Raw genomic sequence first — 20,316 nt, forward strand, 5'->3', positions numbered from 1 at the left:
TCCCACTAACAAAGCCCAAACATTCCCTTTTTATACATGCAAGGCACCCCTAAGGCAGGCCCTAGGTAGCTGCATGGGCAGGGTGCAGTGTATGTTAAAGGTTGGGCATTTACTGATGTGTTTTACATGTCCTTACAGTGAAATACTGCATAATCCATTTTTCACTGCTGAAAGACCTATCTGCCTCACAGGTTAACATGGGAGCTGTCTCCAAGTATCCTTTGAGAGCAGATAGAGATTTGGAGTTTGGGGTCTCTAAAATCACAATTTAAAAATACATCTTTTGGCAAAGTTGCTGTTTAAATTGTTTGTTTGAAAATGCTACTTAGAGAAAGTGGGCATTTTCTTGCGTTAACCATTCGGTGACTCTGCCTGCTTGTGTACTCCCTGTCTGGGTCAGACTGACAGTTGGACTATTTGTGAATCCCCTCTAGACAGTGACACACAAAGGGAGGTGGGGTGTAGCATGCATATCTTGATGAGCCATAAGGCTAGAGTGGAGGGAGGAGTGGTCACTTACACCTGAATGGGCTGTACCTGCCCTCACATAATGCAATTTCCAACCCCCTGGTGTGAGTCTGGATCCAGGTCTGGGAAAGGCAGGATCTTGTGAACAACAGAGACTTTCCTTTGAAGTTTGCCTACTTCAAAGGCGGAAAGGGGTATAAGTAGTGAACCCAACCCCCCAGATTTTTAGATCACTTCTGGAATGAAGAGGAACCTCTGCCAAGGAGAAGAGCTGAAAAGCTGGATGAGGAGTACTGCCCCTTTGCCTTTGACTGTGCTTTGCTGGGTTGGCTTGCAGTTGATTCTTCTGCCTGAGAGAGGACAAAGACTGGACTTTGTGGTATATGCCTGCTTGTGAAGAATCTCCACGGGCTTGGATTGAGCTTGTCTCCTGTTTTGAAGCCTCAGGGTCATCAAAGTCTTCCTCTGCCAGCACTAGGACTCTCTGCTGAGACTCCTGCCCTGTCAAGTGGTGCCCTATCCAGTCACTGGGCCCTTGAGAGGTTAAATTGGCAGAATAAGGACTAAAATCCATGCGCAGGGAGAATGACGCATCACGGCTGGAGAAACAACACAACACACGCTCGCCAGAGAATGGTTCAATAAGGTTTATTGAATTAGCTGCATCTTAGATAAAATGGCATGAATTGCTATATCTAGGATGATAGCTAGAAGCTAAATGGTGACAAGAAGAGTGAAACACAGAAAAAAATCCCAACACACGTTCTCGAGGCGTAATATATGTAATTCCTACCTGAACTATGTTAGAGCACAGTGTTATAAGCCTTAATCCACCCTTCAGGATTCTCCCTTGGGAAGACATCATCCCCCATACCTGAGCAAGGAAGTCTGTTGACTAGAAAGACACCATCCCCATGTAGGCAAGGGATCCTGCAGTCTAAGTAAGCAGCTGTAGCGAAGGCAATCAGCTTGTGGTTGTGGTCATCTGACTGGAATCTCCTTCTAACGTGTATGGGACAGAGAAGTGTTTTATAATGAAACAACTGATGTTCTGAGAAAATGTCCCCATGCAAGGAAGTGTATGTTTCTGTGAATGATGGAGATACAGCGTACCACTTTGCCGGCAACTCTATCCCGCTGCAGCCTTGAGGAAAGCACAAAGTAAAAAGTATGTCTTGCCTAGGCGAAAGAACAACTAGAGAAAGAAAATTAAACAGCACCGCAAATGTGGCCTTTGCTAGAAGAATAAAATGAAGCTCAATAAAATGAAACTGGGCTAAAGTGCACAAGTTGCAGGCCTACTTGCTAAAATAACGTGTCTATAAACATGACTAAAATGGCTATACAACACCCTCCAGTTGCCAGTTCAAAGGTGGTAAAAAAGCCTAACATTAAAAACCTAAAAGCACTAAAAAGTTATAATTAGGACATATATACATGAATGTCAATAATGACAAGTTAAAAGGCACTTAAGCATGTAAAATATTAACAGAGGCAATTTAAAACATCAGTAGTAGCACCAATCGAACTGAATTTAAAAGTCAGTGTCATCTTTAAAATCACCAATTATATCTGGGACAATTAAAACCTGGAAATATTCCACTTTGGCAGGTAGTAAGGTAGCCATATCATTGCCAAGGAAAACCAGGGAGCATCCATGTTCCAAAGCCTGAGCTTCAGCTGTGGCAGCAGCATTCCATGTTTTTCCCAAAGTTAAGTCAAGAGTTGCATGATCCACCAAGGGCAAATCATAGAGAGAGTCCCATTGCAAACGCACCCTCAACATGCAAGTCTAATAATGAGCCCTGATTGAGAACATCAATAGATCAGCATCCGATGAAAGACAAACTTTCAGTGCACATTCGAAAATGCACCAGAAGAATCGAAACACTGGCTGCACAAAATCCAAAACCAGTCTGAATTACAGAGACCAGTTGCAGTCCAGTAGTGGTGCTCCGAAATACTGCATTATGCGCTCATGACAGTTGCGCTGTTGGAAGTGCTTTCTTCACCCTTGTTTTGAAGGGACAGCCATTGAGAATAAAAAATAACAACAGCAAGATGCCACCTATTATAGCTAAAGTAACTGGAAATCCCTCCAAAATACTCAAACATATTGAGTGTATGGCTGAAGGTATTAAGCCAAATATAGAGGAAAAGGTGACAATTTGGGAGAGTGAAACAACATAAGCTGTTCTGGATCACAATCCCCAAATGGAATGTAGGTCTAATCAAGGGGACTCGAACTCCCTTTATATAGCAAGCTAAATTAGCTGCTGAAGCGTTACACGCCCGTGCAAGGACAGCTGCTTACAAACCATCCACTGGCTCACAGAAGTCTCACATTCACTGCCGCTAAGAAAGATCTCTTTGATGAAATTGAAACATTTGTACGAAAAGGGAAGCTCCCACACCTCATTGACGTAACTTTCTCCTAGCCTCCTAGTGGGTATCTGCCTACTTCCAAGCAGGATGTGAACTGAAGTGGGAAAATAGGCAGATTGATAACCTCGTGTATTAGCAGATGGTATTTCAGCCACAAAAAAAGGCAACTTTTCTAACTTCTCGATGTTCAGTGTTACATAAGTCACTTCCTACTTAGCCATTATTTGTTGCTGTCACATTAAATTAAATGCTGAACATATGTCCATTGCGCTAACATGTTGCCAGGGAACGTGACCTACTTTCAGTGTTTGTAGCTTCCAACCTAACTGCATAATGAACCTTAGCTGCCTCTGTCCATGTTGAAAGGATAACATTTAGCTTTGCACTGTGTCTAATGCAGAAAAAACAATGTTGTTTAAAGTGAATAAGCGGTCGCACAAGGTGTTAATTCCATTAGCTACAATGGCTAATGCTCTCTGTCAATTTTGCTGATCTTTTTGCCTTTACCGGGCAGCAGCTTCTTGTTGGGAAAGTTTCAAAATTTTATTATGTACTGCATATATGAAGCACTTTTTACGTTGTCTTCTGGGGCCAAACAGGAAGTCCTGGAAATCTGTATCATTAAACTGGATACTGAGGTGTTCTTTGACAGCATCTACTGAGGAACTTTTTAACCATTACTGACATTATTTCCCCTACACTGTATGCTTTTACAATACTCTAAGTGTCATGGCTTACGTGCTGCTTTAACATGGAGTCCGCAGAACGAGTGGCGAGGATCTTGTTCTTGAATGTTCGGCCTTGGCCCAGGTAGGGGGACTCTTTCTGGTAGCCACGGTGCTGCAGGCCATGGGTACGCCGAGAGCGGGCCGTGTCCCTCAGAAGTAGTGTCAGAGGGAAAAACCCCTGAAAGGGGAAAAAACCTCCAAAAAGATAGGTTCCGGCAACAGGAACAAAATGAATAGGTAACAACAGGAGCAAAATAAAGGAACAAACACTGGAATGGACGAGAACCAGCACAGGATACAAGGAAGCAGGAGCGAAGACACCATCCAAACAGAAAGTGTTGCAGCGCAACGAGAGAAAGAATCACAGCCCTTAAATACCAACAAACAGGAAGCGACCAACAGGAAGTAAAAGGACACCATCTTAGATAGGGAAAAACATATAGAACAGAATGGACTAGGAGCGACAGAGAGTAGGGAACAAGGAATGCTGGGAAGACAGGGGTAAGATGGGAAAGGGAGAAAAACATAAAGGAAGGCACAACAAGCCAACAAGAAAAAGAAGAAGCGGAAAAGAAGAACAGGTGAGTGGGGGAGGTCAGACCTGCCTGGGAGCGCTTTGCGCTAAAAAAGAACGGGCAATATGCCTAATTTGGGGCCTCGGAAGGTGCAGAGCAGGCTGGGGACGCGGTGCGTCTTTAAACTGCATGTCGCGGCCCGAGCCGAATGTTCGGCACGTGCCGCGCGCAACAGCGCGACAGTAGGTCCCCCCCTGAAGGTCCAGGTTTGTGCGGAAACAAGCGGTGAAAATTACGAATCAGAAGAGGTGCGTGAACAGAAGATGCATCTTCACAAGAGCATTCACTGATAAGGTAACCTTTCCAATGAATCAGATACTGAAGACGTTTGTGAAAGATACGAGAGTCACAAATCTCTTGTACCTCATATTCAGGTACATCATCCACTAACAAAGGAGGAGGACAAGGAAACTGTCGAGAGTAAGGATCAGGTACATAGGGTTTGAGCTGGGAAACATGAAAGACTGGATGAATCCTCCAGGTACGAGGCAAGTGAAGACGGACAGTGACAGGATTAATCAGCTGAAGGATACGTAAAGGACCATAGTAACGAGGTGTGAACTTATTCTGAGAAAGGCATAAAGGCAAAAATGTTGACGAAAGCCAGACTTTATCCTGAAGATGATATTCTGGAGCATCCCGACGCTTCTTGTCTGCTATTCTCTTCATGTATCTCTTGGTGTTCAACAAGTTAGATCTAATCAATCTATGGATCTGTAAAAGTCGCCTGGAAAATAAAGTAACAGCAGGAAGAGAAAAGGTAGACTGAGGAGTAGTAGGAAAAGAGGTAGGATGATAGCCATAAGAACAGAAAAAAGGAGTGACCTTAGAGGCACTATGGACAGTGTTATTGTAAGAGAATTCAGCGATAGGAAGGTAAGTGTTCCAGTTGCTCTGGGTAGAATCACAAAAGCAGTGAAGGTACTGCTCCAATCCTTGATTGAGACGCTCAGTCTGTCCATTGGTTTGAGGATGGAAACCAAATGATAGTGCTATATTGATATTCAGTGTCCTACAGAAATGTTTCCAAAACTGGGAGATGTACTGAGGTCCCCTGTCAGATACAATGCTGTGTGGAAGTCCATGGAGACGGAAAATATGATGGATAAATATCTGACTTAGTTCTTGGGAAGTAGGTAATTTTTTCAGGGCAGTGAAGTGAGCCATCTTAGTAAAGGAATCTATGGTGACCATGATAACCTGGCTTCCTGCTGATGGAGGTAGTGAACACATGAAATCAGTAGAAATGGTGTGCCAGGGAGCCGGTGAAACAGGTAATGGTTGTAGTAATCCTGCAGGACTGGTACGGGGTATCTTTACTTGAGCACATATGGGACAAGCCTGAACGTATCTTTCGACATTGGATTTCCAGGTAGGCCACCAAAAAGACCGCAAGAGTAGTTCTTGTGTGGCCTTGATGCCTCCATGACCAGCAACCGGCAAATCATGGCACATTTGTAGTGCCTTTTCTCTTACTCCATTAGTAGGGAGGAACAACACGTTCTTATAATAATAAGAACCCTGCAGTTTACATATTAGGGGGTTTAGTTTCTTTAATTCTTGATCAGACAGGTTGGAATATTCCAGTTGTACCTCATCCAGGAAAGACTGAGCTACTCCAATGATTTTACTGGGCTCAAGTAGATACTGTGATGGGGTAGGAGTACAATCTGGATAACGGCAAGACAGAGCATCTGCCAGAAGTTTTGGGATCCGGGAATATAGGTGACATAAAAGTCACACTGACTGAAGAAAAAGGCCCAACGAGCCTGACAACTGTTCTGTCATAAGAAATTACGTAAACATTGTAGATTACGATGGTCTGTTCTCACCTCGAAGGGCTCTTTGGAACCCATAAGAAACTGTCTCCACTCTAGGCAGGCTGTTTTCAGAGCTAATAACTCCCTTTGTAGTACTGAGTAATGTTCCGACGCAGAGAGTACATGGGACAAATAGAAAACAGGATCTTCAAAACCATTATCTTCTTGTTGTTGGAGTAAGGCAGCTCCGATGGCTGGTTTGCTCTGCAAAGTCTAAGATAAACTGCTGATAAAAATTAGCCAATCCTAGAAAACATTGCGTTTCCTTAACCCCTTCTGTGCCGCGGATGTAGCTGTTACGTCCCGCGGCACAGTGCTCCTGTGCAGAGGACGTAACCATTACGTCCTCGGCCCGGAGCCCGTGGGGTTGCCCCCACCGCCCCCAAGGCGGGGATGGAAGGGGAAGACCTTCCCCTTACACTCCACCCCCACCCCCCCGTAATGACGTCAGCGCACGATCACGCGCTGACATCATTACACACTGCCGGTCGCACTGGAAGCCATTTGCTTCCAGTGCAATCACAGGAGAACAGGTGAGTTTCTCCTCCGGCGGGTGGGGGTTTGGGACAAAGAGGCACCGGGGGAAAGGAAAGGCTTTTCCTTTACCCCGGTGTCTCGTTGAGCATTACTGCTGCCTGATCGCATTGCAATCGGGCAGCAGGAATGCCCACTAGATGCCAGGGATTTTTCTTTTTCTATTTGTTGTAAAAAAAAATCATGTTTGGGAGCGCTAGGGATTTTTTTTTTTTTAATGTTTGTAGTGTTTTGCGTTCGGGAGCGGCCCCTTGGGCAAGGGTCGCTCCCATTTGGGGGCATGTTTCTTGTGGCCATTTCTGCCCCCCTTAGGGGCAGATTGGCCTATTATTTTTAGGCTGATCTGCCCCCAACGGGGGCAGAATCCAATAGACACCAGGGATTTTTTAAAAAATATTTCCAATGTTTTGCGTTGGGGAGCGGCCCCTTGGGCAAGGGTCGCTTCCATTTGGGGGCATGTTTGTTGTGGACATTTCTGCCCCCCTTGGGGGTAGATCGGCCTATTATTTTTAGGCTGATCTGCCCCCAAGGGGGGCAGAAACCACTAAAACGCCAGGGATTTTTAAACATGTTTATTTTTGTTGGGGGGCCCCCTTGGGCAAGGGGTGCCCCCCCACGGGGGCATTGAACTGTTGGCCATTTCTGCCCAAGAAGCCACTTAGACACCAGGGATAGTGTGTGTGTGTGTTAGTGGAGAGGGGGCAACACCTTGGGCAAGGGTCGCCCCCCCTTTGGGGGCATGTGTGCCAAGGTCATTTCGGCCCCCCTTGGGGACAGATCGGCCTATTATTTTTAGGCTCATCTGCCCCCAAGGGGGGCAGAAACCACTAGAATGCCAGGGATTTTTTTTATATGTTTATTTATGTGGGGGGTGTCCCATTGGGCAAGGGGCACCCCCCCAAGGGGGGCATTGAACTGTTGGCAATTTCTGCCCCCCTTGGGGGCAGATGGGCCTATTTTGTTTAGGCCCATCTGCCCCCAAGGGGGGCAGAAGCCACGTAGGCACCAGGGATAGTGTGTATGTGGTTTGCTTTTTGTTTGGGGGTGGGCCCTTGGGCAAGGGTCGCTCCCCCTGGGGACACACTACTAAAGGTATTTTCTGCCCTCCATGGGGCAGATAGGCCTATTTTTTAGTAGGCCCATCTGCCCCTATGGCACAATCCACTTAGGCACCAATTTCTAAATGCTTGATGGTGGGATGTTTGTCAAATGATGAAGTATTTGCATTTGTGATAATTTTTTTCCTCCTTTTTGTTCTAGTTACAAGCTTTTGCTTTCTTTGCTGTGGCTCCTTGAAGTTTTGGTGGTGGTTGACCTGCGGTTTGCACAGTTGCATGTTTTAGGTACGTAAAAACTATTTACTCCAAAGGAGTATTGTTGCCATGCATGAATGACCTGTTTGTAGGTGGTGTACTAAATGCAGGTTTGTGTGAAATTGTACTTAGATTTGTGAACAATGATATTTGTGTTGTCTTATTTCTAATTTGCTTTTCTTTCTTTCTTTTTAGTGGGATATCATTGGTGATTGCTGTGTCTGTGCAGAGTAGTTGCTGGTGATTCAAGCTTTTTCAGGCAAGTGAGCGGAATAGTTTTTGAGTTTATAACTCTTACTAAGAAAGCTACACTTTATTACTTATCTTACACAGTGCTGGTTGTTGGTGGTGCATTTGTCCAGTTAATTTTCATAGGAAAGATCATGGCTAGCCGCAGGATGACCGCTCAGCAGGTGGTTGGTATGCTTTTTGAGTCATTGTCTGATCATGATTATGAGACGGACTCTGCATCTGAGGCAGAGGAGGAAGTGAGAGATTCTGGCAGTGAAGTTTCTGTCGGAGAGGAATCTTCTGATGAGGAAGCCATACTCAGTGCAGATGAAGGGCCTGTTTCAGAGGAGGACACTGATGTGCCATTAGTGCAGCAACCTGGGGCTGAAAGGTTTCCCGTTAGAAGACCTGAACTCTGGGTTGCCCCAAACATGGAGCAGCCAGAGTTGCCTGCCTTTACTGGTCTCCCGGGGTGTAGAGTCAATACTGAGAACTTTTTGCCTGTCAATTTCTTTGAGATATTTGTGGATGATGTGTTTTTGGAAGAGATTGTTGAGCAGACTAATTTGTATGCGGAGCAGTATTTGAGGGACAACGCTGCTAAACTTAGGCCGCACTCTAGAGCTGCCCAGTGGATTCCCACAAATTTGGAGGAGATGAAAAGGTTTTTAGGTTTGACTCTTTTTATGGGGTTGATAAGGAAGCCGACACTGGCTTCTTATTGGTCTACTAGTCCCTTGATGACAACAGCTATATTTCCTGCCACAATGAGTCGTAATCGGTATTTGCTTCTTCTTAGGATGCTGCATTTTATTGACAATGCATTAGCCTTGCCACGAGATCACCCTGATTCTGATCGTCTTTTTAAGATTAGGCCTGTCCTTGATCATTTTGTAGATCGGTTTTCAGAGGTCTATGTTCCAGGCAAAGAAATAGCTGTGGACGAGTCTGTGGTCCTCTTCAAGGGTTGTTTGGTTTTTAGGCAGTACATTCCTAGCAAGAGGGCACAATGTGGAATTAAATTGTATATGCTGTCTGAAAGTAGTACAGGATATGTGTATAATTTCCGTGTCTACACTGGTAGGGATTCCAGTATTGACCCCCCCTGGTTGTCCTCCCACTTTTGGAGTTACTGAGAAAATTGTGTGGGAACTTGGTAGACGACTGTTCAACAAAGGTCACCATTTGTATGTAAATAACTTTTACAGTGGAGTGCAGTTGTTCAGAGGAATTGTTTAGAGTGGACACTGTTGCTTGTGGCACAATTCGTTGTAACCGGAAAGGCTATCCAAGGGAGCTTGTCTGTAAAAAACTTCAGAGGGGACAGTGCAGTGCCTTGCGGAACGATGAGCTGCTAGCTTTGAAGTTTTCAGACAGGAGGGATGTCTACATGCTAAGTACCATCCATGATGAGAGTACTTCCCCCGTGACTGTTTGGGGTCAGGTTGCTGAAGCGCGCAAACCTGGGTGCATTTTAGATTATAATAAGCACATGGGAGGTGTAGATAGAGTTGATCAAAGGTTGGAAGCTTATACTGCTATTCGTAAGTCTTACGTTTGGTATAAGAAGTTAGCAATTCACCTCTTCCACTTAGCAACTTTTAATGCTTTTATTGTGTTTAAGGATAGGTCTCCAGAGTCAAAGATGACATTTGTGAAATTTCAGGAGTCAGTGATAGAGAGCCTTGTTGTGGTGGAACAGGCCAGAGTTCCTAGAGAAGCAGTGGTGGAGGATGTGGCTAGATTGAAAGAGCGCCACTTTGCTGAGCACATTCCTCCCACACCCAAAAAAGACTTTCCAGCTAAGAAATGTAGAGTGTGTTTTCGAAGAGGTATCCGGAGGGAGACTCGAATGTACTGCCCAGATTGTCCTTCAAAGCCTGGGCTGTGTGTGGGTGGTTGTTTTAAGAATTACCACACCCTGAAGAATTACTGGGAACAACCATGAGTGTAAACTCATGTCTGTTTTGTATTTTCATGTGTTCAGTTTCATGGTTAGCATTTCTGTCATGTACTTAGTTAGAGATTTTGTGTTTTTAGTTTTGTAATTATTTCTAATTAGTTAGTGGTTTCTTTGTTTAAAAAAAAAAAAAGTGATTCCATTGTGTGTGGAGCGGGGCTTGGCTGAGGGTGTACATAGTGTACATATTGACTTGCTGTTGGCTAGTGCAACACACTGCCAGCCCAACACCAGTCCACACACTCCCATCAGCTGGTGTGATTGCTGTATCAGGCAAGTGGGCATATGTAAGTGATGGGCCCTTGAGTGGCGCTGTCCATCGATGCGAGTGTTGTAATGTGCTGGGCCCGTGGCTGGTGGCGTGAATGGTCTTGTGCATGTCATGTATGAAAGGTGTGTGAATGGACTGTAAAGCGGTTGGTGCCTTGCCGTGGCTTTACAGCTCACGAGCTGTGAGTCATTGGTTCAGTTTTTTGGCCTTTTAGTTATTAACAGTGCATTTCATTTTTGTGAAATCTCTTGTCAATAAAATTTGATCCACTGAACCATCACTCACCCTCGTGCCAAATCCAACCAGTATGTGTGGTAAAAATGACAAAACCTGCTCCACTGTAATCAGGCTTCGCAGCACACCTGTGACAGGCTAGGTGCCTCGGGTGGGACCCCGATGATGAAGCATGCCACCAACTTGGTTGGTGGGTGAGGGGTCTTTTTCACATAACCTAAGTGCGTTTCTTTTCACAGTTTTAGTGTTTGGCACATCACAGACATATGTGGACACATCAAAATGATATATTACAAAACTACCTGTGTTTGGGGGATAGGGGGCACCTATGTTTTTGGTCCTGGGTGCGGCCTTCATCTAGGGAAACCTACCAAACCCAGACATTTTTTTAAACTAGACACCGCAAGGCGTCCAGGGAGGTGTGGCTTGCGTGGATCCCCCAACATTTTCTTACCCAGACTCCTCTGCAAACCCCAAAATTTGCTTAAAAAAGCATATTTTCCTGACTTTCGTTTGTACGATCACCGCTCCAGCACTAAATTCCTACTCCCCAGCGTTTCCCTCAGTGTCCCAAGTAAAATGACACCTTACTTGTGTGGGTCTCCAAAGCAGAGTCAGCCTAAAGATGTATAAAAGAAGAATATGTCCTTATCCTCTCTATCTCTACACGTTTTTGGCCTTATTCTGTTGCAGGTACAAGTGAGGTATCATTTTTATCGGAAGACTTGGGGGAACGCTGAGTGGAAGGAAATTTGTGGCTCCTCTCAGATTCCAGAACTTTCTGTCACCGAAATGTGAGGAAAACTTGTTTTTTTAGCCAAATTCTGAGGTTTGCAAAGGATTCGGGGTAACAGAACCTGGTCAGAGCCCCACAAGTCACCCCATCGTGGATTCCCCTAGGTCTCTAGTTTTAAAAAATGCGCAGGTTTGGTACATTTCCTTAGGTGCCGGCTGAGCTAGAGGTCAAAATCTACAGGTAGGCACTTTGCAAAAAACACCTCTGTTTTCTGTCAAAAAATGGGATGTGTCCACGTTGTGTTTTGGGGCATTTCCTGTCGCGGGCGCTAGGCCTACCCACACAAGTGAGGTATCATTTTTATCGGAAGACTTTGGGGAACGCTGGGTGGAAGGAAATTTGTGGCTCCTCTCAGATTCCAGAACTTTCTGTCACCGAAATGTGAGGAAAATGTGTTTTTTTAGCCAAATTCTGAGGTTCGCAAAGGATTCTGGGTAACAGAACCTGGTCAGAGCCCCACAAGTCACCCCATCTTGGATTTCCCTAGGTCTCTAGTTTTCAAAAATGTACAGGTTTGGTAGGTTTCCCTAGGTGCCGGCTGAGCTAGAGGCCAAAGTCTACAGGTAGGCACTTTGCAAAAAACACCTCTGTTTTCTGTAAAAAAATGGGATGTGTCCACGTTGTGTTTTGGGGCATTTCCTGTCGCGGGCACTAGGCCTACCCACATAAGTGAGGTATAATTTTTATCAGGAGACTTGGGGGTACATAGAATAGCAAAACAAGTGTTATTGCCCCTTGTCTTTCTCTACATTTTTTCCTTCCAAATATAAGAGAGTGTGTAAAAAAGACATCTATTTTAGAAATGCCCTGGAATTCACATGCTAGTATGGGCACCCCGGAATTCAGAGATGTGCAAATAACCACTGCTCCTCAACACCTTATCTTGTGCCCATTTTGGAAATAGAAAGGTTTTCTTGATAGCTATTTTTCACTCTTTATATTTCAGCAAATGAATTGCTGTATACCTGGTATAGAATAAAAACCCACTGCAGGGTGCAGCTCATTTATTATCTCTGGGTACCTAGGGTTCTTGATGAACCTACAAGCCCTATATATCCCCGCAACCAGAAGAGTCCAGCAGACGTAACGGTATATTGCTTTAAAAAATCTGACATTACAGGAAAAAGTTACAGAGTAAAATGTAGAGAAAAATTGCTGTGTTTTTACCTCAATTTCAATTTTTATTTTTTTCAGTTGTTATTTTCTGTAGGAAACCCTTGTAGGATCTTCACAAATTACCCCTTGATGAATTCAGAATGTTGTCTACTTTTCAGAAATGTTTAGTTTTCTGGGATCCAGCATTGGTGTCATGCCCATTTCTGTCACTGACTGGAAGGAGGCTGAAAGCACAAAAAATCGTTAAAATGGGGTATGCCCCAGTAAAATGCCAAAATTGTGTTGAAAAATTGGATTTTCTGATTCAAGTCTGCCTGTTCCTGAAAGCTGGGAAGCTGTTGATTTTAGCACCGCAAACCCTTTGTTGATGCCATTTTCAGGGAAAACACCACAAGCCTTCTTCTGCAGCCCCTTTTTCCCATTGTTATTTAAAACAACGAAGGTTTCACTGTATTTTGGCTAATTTCTTGGCCTCCTTCTGGGGAACCCACAAAGTCTGGGTACCTCTAGAATCCCTAGGATGTTGGAAAAAAAAGATGGAAATTTGGCATGGGTAGCTTATGTGAACAAAAAGTTATGAAGGCCTAAGCGAGAACTGCCCCAAATAGCCAAAAAAAAGGCCTGCACAGGAGGGGGAAAAGGCCTGACAGCGAAGGGGTTAATAGAGGAATGAGAAGGCCAGTCTAGGATGGCTTGTACCTTTTCCTGGTCCATTGCTATTCCAGCAGGACTAAGGTTATATCCCAAATATTTGACTTCGGTCTTGTCAAACTCACACTTTTCCGGTTTACAGGACAATTGATGTTCCCGGAGTCTTTGGAGGACTTGTTTTACGTGAGAGGAGTGAAGTTCAGGATGTCTAGAATAAATAAGGATATCGTCTAAATAGATGACGACCGTATGGTTCAAGAGATCAGAGAACACAGAGTCCATAAATCTTTGGAAAATTGAGTGGGCATTAGTGAGACCAAAAGGCATAACTCTGTACTCATAATGACCAAATGGGGTCCGGAAAGCAGTCTTCCACTCATCTCCTTCTTTAATACGCAAAAGGTGGTAGGCTCCACGAAGATCTAGTTTGGTAAATCGTTGAGCCCCTATCACTGCCTCTAGAATATCCTTGATGAGCGGCAAAGGATAACGGTCTATAGTTATCTTATTAAGACCTCGAAAATCCAGGCAGGGACGAAAATCCTTTGTCTTCTTGGGTACAAAAAAGAGGGGAGCCCCTACCAGAGAGGATGATGGTACAATAAGACCGCTATGTAAGTTTTCTTGCAGATACTCCTTGAGAACTTCCCTTTCAGGTTCCGTGAGTGAATACATCCTCCCAACGGGAACGAACGCTCCAGGTTCCAAGCGAATAGCACAATTGTAATCTCGATGTGGGGGTAACACAGGTCTGGATGGTTTTTGGAACACATCTTGAAATTCTAGATAGTGATCGGTGACTCCTTGGACTGTATTGATGGAACATCCGGTAGTAATTTCAGTAGGCATTAACCTCTTGGGTGTCCAATATGTGTCTGAAGCAAGGCAGTTCTCATGACAAAACTATGAGGACAAGGAAATAGTCCGGGTTTCCCAATTTACATAAGGGTTATGTCCTATGTACCACGGAATTCCTAAAATGATAGTATGATTGGGGGATGATATTAGATCAAATGAGATGTGTTCTTGGTGGTTCCCAAATTGCAAAGGGTAGTAGTATCTACTGGACCAGAGGATATAAAGGATCCATCCACTGTGTGAACTTGTTCCGGGATTTCTTTGGGTCGTGTTGGTATTTGTTGAGTCGTGGCCCAAGTCTTATCCTTGTATATGCCACTAGCACCACAATCAAGTAAAGCCATTGTTCTTTCTTGACGGCCGTCCGGTAACTGTAACATCACAGGTAACATAAACAAAGTCGTGGCATTGTCCTTGAATGAACTGATGGAAGGTATAGCAGATGATCCCATCCCCTCCCTTCTTACAGAGGATGGGAAGTGGCGTTTACTGATGGCCTTTGAGGACGAATGGGGCAGGTACGAAGCATGTGGTCGGCAGCACCACAATACAGGCACAATCCTTTCCTACATCTGTCTTCCCGCTCGCTAACGGAAAGCGGGCCTCGAGTGGTATCTACCTTCATAGGTTCACCTTCTGTGTCTCAGGCAGAGACGAGGTTCCTCTGGACGATGCAAAAAAACATGTGAAGTGCTTGGCTGGGAAGATCCTCTACTCTTTCTCTTCTCCATACGTCGTTCTTGGAGACGGTATTCGATGGAAAGAGCTTGATCCATCAGACCATGAAGATCCTTAACTCAGGTGGAGTGTACTAACTCATCTTTAATCTCCTCTTTAAGTCCTCTTTATTCCTCTATGGAATAAAGTCACCAGAGTTCGTTCCATCCAGGTGGTCTCAGCCGCTAGCTGTCGAAAGCGGGTAATATATTGGAGGACATCTTGTGAGCCTTGTTGGATGTCACATAAGGCTTCTTCCACAGAGGCCTCCAAATCTGGACGACTAAACATCTGTTTAAACCGATTCACGAAGGCGGGATAGTCCGACAATACTGGGTCATTGGATGATACCATCGGGGTTGCCCAGGCCAAGGCAGGACCGGATAGCGCACTGACAAGATATCCCACCTTTGTCTTGTCGTGGGAGAACTGGGTAGGTCGGAAGGCAAAATACACAGTTAATGCATCGAGGAACTCTCACAGTTTAGTTGGTTCACCGGAGAAACGAGGAGTAGGAGGTGGAGACGGCCGGAACATCTGCACTGCGGAAAGCCAAAGCCTGTCGTAAAGCAGCATTCTCATTGCGTAATTGTTGCAGTTCCTGAGCCTGTTGCTGAATGGTTACCAGAAGAGATTGATCAGGATCTGCAGCAGCCGCCACTGTATCATCCATGGTGTTAGACGACGTCTGGAGTACTGGGTGCTGCAATCTGTCACGACTTACGTGCTGCTTCAACCTGGAGTCCGCAGAACGAGTGGTGAGGATCTTGTTCTTGAACGTTCGGCCTTGGCCCAGGTAGGGGCGACTCTTTCTGGTAGTCACGGTGCTGCAGGCAATGGGCACGCCAAGAGCAGGCCGTGTCCCTCAGAAGTAGTGCCAGAGGGAAAAACCCCTGAAAGGGGAAAAAACCTCCAAAGAGATAGGTTCCTTCAACAGGAACAAAATGAATAGGTAACAACAGGAGCAAAATATAGGAACAAACACTGGAACAGACGAGAACCAGCACAGGATACAAGGAAGCAGGAGCGAAGACACCATCCAAACAGAAAGTGTTGCAGCACAAGGACAGAAAGAATAACAGCCCTTAAATACCAACAAACAGGAAGCGACCAACAGGAAATAAAAGGACACCATCTTAGATAGGGAAAAACACATAGAACAGAATAGACTAGGAGCCATAGAGAGTAGGGAACAAGGAATGCTGGGAAGAGAGGGGTATGATGGGAAAGGGAAAAAAACATAAAGGAAGGCACAACAAGACAACAAGAAAAAGAAGAAGAGGAAAAGAAGAACAGGTGAGTGGGGGAGGTTAGACCTGCCTGGGAGTGCGGTGCGCTAAAAAAGAACGAGGCCCCATGCCCAATTTGGGGCCTCAGAAGGTGCAGAGCAGGCTGGGGACGCGGCACGTCTTTAAACCGCGTGTCGCGGCCCGAGCCGAATGTTCGGCTCATGCCGCGCTCAGCTGTGCGACACTAAGGTTCTGGTGATACATAGCAAGGGTCTGGCATATTTGTTCTAAACCACCATGGAGTTTACAAAACATGAATGACAGCCATTTGTGTCTATCGGCCACAATAACCACCCACCAGGACGTGAAAGTGATGTGTTAAATGTTCAATTTCGGACCCACTTGTCGAGCTGATCTTTAGTATCAATAGCGTATTTTTGCCATTTGTAAAATTTTGCAGGGGAGGAATTCTGGGCACATTCAAGCCCTTAATTTTTGCCAAGCCTAAACAACTTGTCTGTTTTACAGTATCATTTAAAAATATAATTTGAACAGGTGTCAGGCATGCTTTAAATAAAGCTTCCTTTCCCTTGTTTGCTAATTATTAGTTCCTCACACACTTTTTCAGTACATCGACTTCAGCCACTTTTCATAGCCTTCTATAGCCAACCGGGAAACTAAGGAATCAGAATGAATCAAATTTGTATCAGTTAATAAAATATGTTAACTTCCATCACTGGCAATTTAAAATAATATGCCTCAGCATTTTTAACATTGTGTCCAGAGCAATATGCAAATCTTTCAGTATACATTTTGGAACTCCCCACTGGTGGAGTCGGACAGTGTTCCTACTGTGTGTGGTTAAAATAGTCTGTGGGGTACTTGCTCTGTAAATAAAACAATATCCATAATAATTATAATAGAACATATCTCCATAATTATCTTTGGATTGATACACATCCTCATTTCCAAGTATGGTATAATGCTGCAAATCAGACATCATAGAATCAACAGTTTTCACATCCCAATCATCAGAAACTACTCAGGATGTAATTGCATCATACATAGAAAGTTTGAAAACATATGGAATTTGAATGACCTCTGTCGGGCCATACATATCAAATGGTATTTTATCCCAAACTTTCCCACAATGAATTGGTATAGCTTAAATGTTCACTGGGGACAAATCTCTGCTGCCTTATGGGAGGAAAAATGTGGTTTTAGGACCTCATCCACCAGTTCAATTGTAGAGCATTCATTAAGGTAACGACCATGTATAAGTAAGAAAAAGACAATGACAAATTCATTAGAAAGGAGGAAGGCAAGAACAGTTAATAAGAGCCAACTATAGTACCATGGAAGCATGAAATCGTTAATTTTGAGCCAAATTATCATCTTACATGCTCTTGACAGTTCTGCTGCAGAAGAGGCAGTTGAGTCGGTGAAGGTGCCATTGACGTCAGCACAATACCCAGAAGCAGTTTGAACAAAAACTGGGGCCGCGTTTGAAAGGGGAGAGCTGACAGAAGTTTCACTTGGTGGTACATAGTAGACTATGCCATCCATGTGTGTGTAATGTGGGAAGAATCGCTCTACATGTTTTACACTACTTGTCGCAGAAGAAGTTAATGGGACTAATGAAAGATCATTTTCCACCCTTCCCAAGCTCGGAGAGGTAACAGTGTTGCAGCTTAAAACTTGTAGAGGAACATCCTGGTATGTAGTGAGAGGTATTTTGAGTACTACCCTGGTGTCATCTAGGTCTCGCTGTGCAGGTTCGGCCATATGGTGTAGCTTGACATTGTTGATTTTCTTTAGAACCAGACAGTGGTGGTAGGACTGAAAGGACCAAACTCCTTTTTCACAGCAATCTTTTCACGCACTAGATCCCCAACAAAAGGAATCTAGCCAGTAGGTGTTATTGGTGAATCCCTTTTTCTCAAGGAGGTGGCACTAGCAGATGCGTTGTCATCATGGAACTGTTGTAAGTCCTACAGGACAGTGACATGTTCGGTTCTGGCAAAAAGTGTTTCTGTCACCTCTGCATCAGGACCATCAAGATCTGGAACATACATTGGTGTTCCAAACAGACATTCATATGAGGTACACCTCTCCAGGGACCTACTGGGCAGATTAGTAATTGCTCTCTGGACTCAATACAGGTGATTAAGCCAACTTTTACCCGTGCCTAATACTCTGGCTGTTAAGGATTGTTTTAAATACTGGTTTCTTTGCTCCATGACACTATGGGCCAGATGTAGCAAAGGGTTTTTCCCATTCTGTGTCAATGGGAAAATGTGTTCGTACATATGGCCCTATATCCCTCTGGATGAAATGGAAACAGGACCCTAACAAAGCAATGTCATCCCTGAAAGCCCTTGAGGCGAAAACAGGTCCCTGTTCTGAGTGGAAGGCCACAACTGCATATGTGCTGATAAAGACTTGAAAATCTTTAATAACAGTTTGAGTCAGCCGAATATTGTGGCCAAACCCATAGAAATCTGGAGCATGAGTCAACATCACGTAAGATGTATTTGTATGCACTATCAGGCGTCAGGGGACCACAGTGGTCCAAGTACACACATTGTAAAGGATTGTTGGAAATTAGGAGGGGTGTCTGTGGGGGGCATTTGATGGTAGACCCTTTTATTTGCTGACAGATTTCACAGCAAAGGACATACTGCTTAGTCTTTTCATAGAGACCTGACCACCAATAGCGTGCTTGTAACGATATTGTAGCCAACACACCAGCATGGGCAGAAGCAACTCCCTCATGCACTGCTTTGAACAACACTGGTTTTTGATCTTTATTGGGGATCACACAATCACCCACACCTAGTATTATTACTAGGGCAGTATTGAAGCATGATATGCAGTAGGAATATTTGACAGGATATGCCTTTGGCATGGACTTGCTGTCAGCTGAAGCTTTTACAGCAGCCAGTGTTTCATAATCCAATTTCGTCCTGGAACGAGTTATTGCAGCAACAGAAGGCATAGCTACTGCTGACTTTGTGGCTTCATCAGCCAAGGTATTGCCAGTAACGTGTATTCCAACATGCTGATGTCCCAAGTGTATGTAAAGCGTGGATATAGGGTAGCATTTCCTTCGGATCTGCTACTTTCCCCCATAGGAGTTTGTGTTTAATGGTGTTGCCTTTTATATCTCTGAACCTATTGTGGTGCCAGTAATGCAGACATTCATTGAAGGACTGGACAAAATAATACGAATCAGAGACGATTAATGTTAACTGTTCTGGATCCGTGTATTTCAGTGCCATCACCAGAGCTTTGAGCTCTGCTAGTTGTGCAGTGCAGTCCCCTAAGGTCTGTGTGTAAGTGTGTTGTGGATGGAATTCACTTTCTTTCATGTAGCCACTCATGGCCGTGCAACAGGCAATGTAGTGATGTTTTGTGCCTAATGCGGGTTGGGCTGAGCAATCATTGTAAATAATTGTATGGTATTGTTCTATAGGCTATGTGTTTGCAAGAATAGGGTATTCAAGTTAATATTTAAAAAAATTCTCTAGTTTGTAATTTTGGGTCAAAAACATAGTCAACATCAATGGCCATCAGAGACGTTGCCCGTTCAATTCAACATGGACGCAGAGCCTTGGAGTTGGGACAGCTTCAAGGGCTAGGATCGGAGATATGACACTAATGCGTGTCACCTGGGCCAGAGGTCTTTCTTTAATGAAAGCCTTCTGAACAGCAGTGAGAACTTTCTTTGTAAGAGCAAAGTGTTGTTCTTCAGTACAATATAAATGTGATTTGTATGGAATCGGGACGGTCTCACCCTCATTGAATATTACTTAGGTGAATCCAATGGAACCAGCACTTACTCTGATGACTTAGGCCCTCATTATGACATTGGTGGTAAACCCCACTTACCGCCACATTGACTGCCACCAACATACCGCCGCCCCCAGCTCCACAGCAGTCTAATATCTTGATCGAAAACCAAAATGTCTTACGCCCTGCCCTAGAAATAGCCAATTTATGAGCTCACAAAACTTGGTAGCATTGACAGTATATGCTGCAGTGTTATGTGCTGCTGCCAAGTCTATCAAAGATACAAAGATACAAAGTAAAGGTCATCCCACACAGCTATTTCATTGGGGCTAAATCCCTTCTGATGTCTATGTACTAAGTAATTAATGCATTCATTTATTATTGAAGTAAGATACATGAAAATATTTTGGCAAAGTTCAGTAATAGAATCGTCCTAAGTGATGCATAGTTTTCAGTTTAATAATAATTTAATTATTTAATTAAATCAAAATAACCGAAGTACCAACCTAATGTGCAATATTTAATCATGAAATATAAATGCTGCGTAGCTACACAGACCTAGTTACCAATAACCCTAAAGTGCATTATGCAAACATTTATAACATCTCAAACACTCTTTATAAATCAATTTAAAGGGC

The sequence above is a fragment of the Pleurodeles waltl genome, chromosome 5 (genome assembly GCF_031143425.1).
Source record: "Pleurodeles waltl isolate 20211129_DDA chromosome 5, aPleWal1.hap1.20221129, whole genome shotgun sequence".
Lineage (NCBI taxonomy): Eukaryota > Metazoa > Chordata > Amphibia > Caudata > Salamandridae > Pleurodeles > Pleurodeles waltl.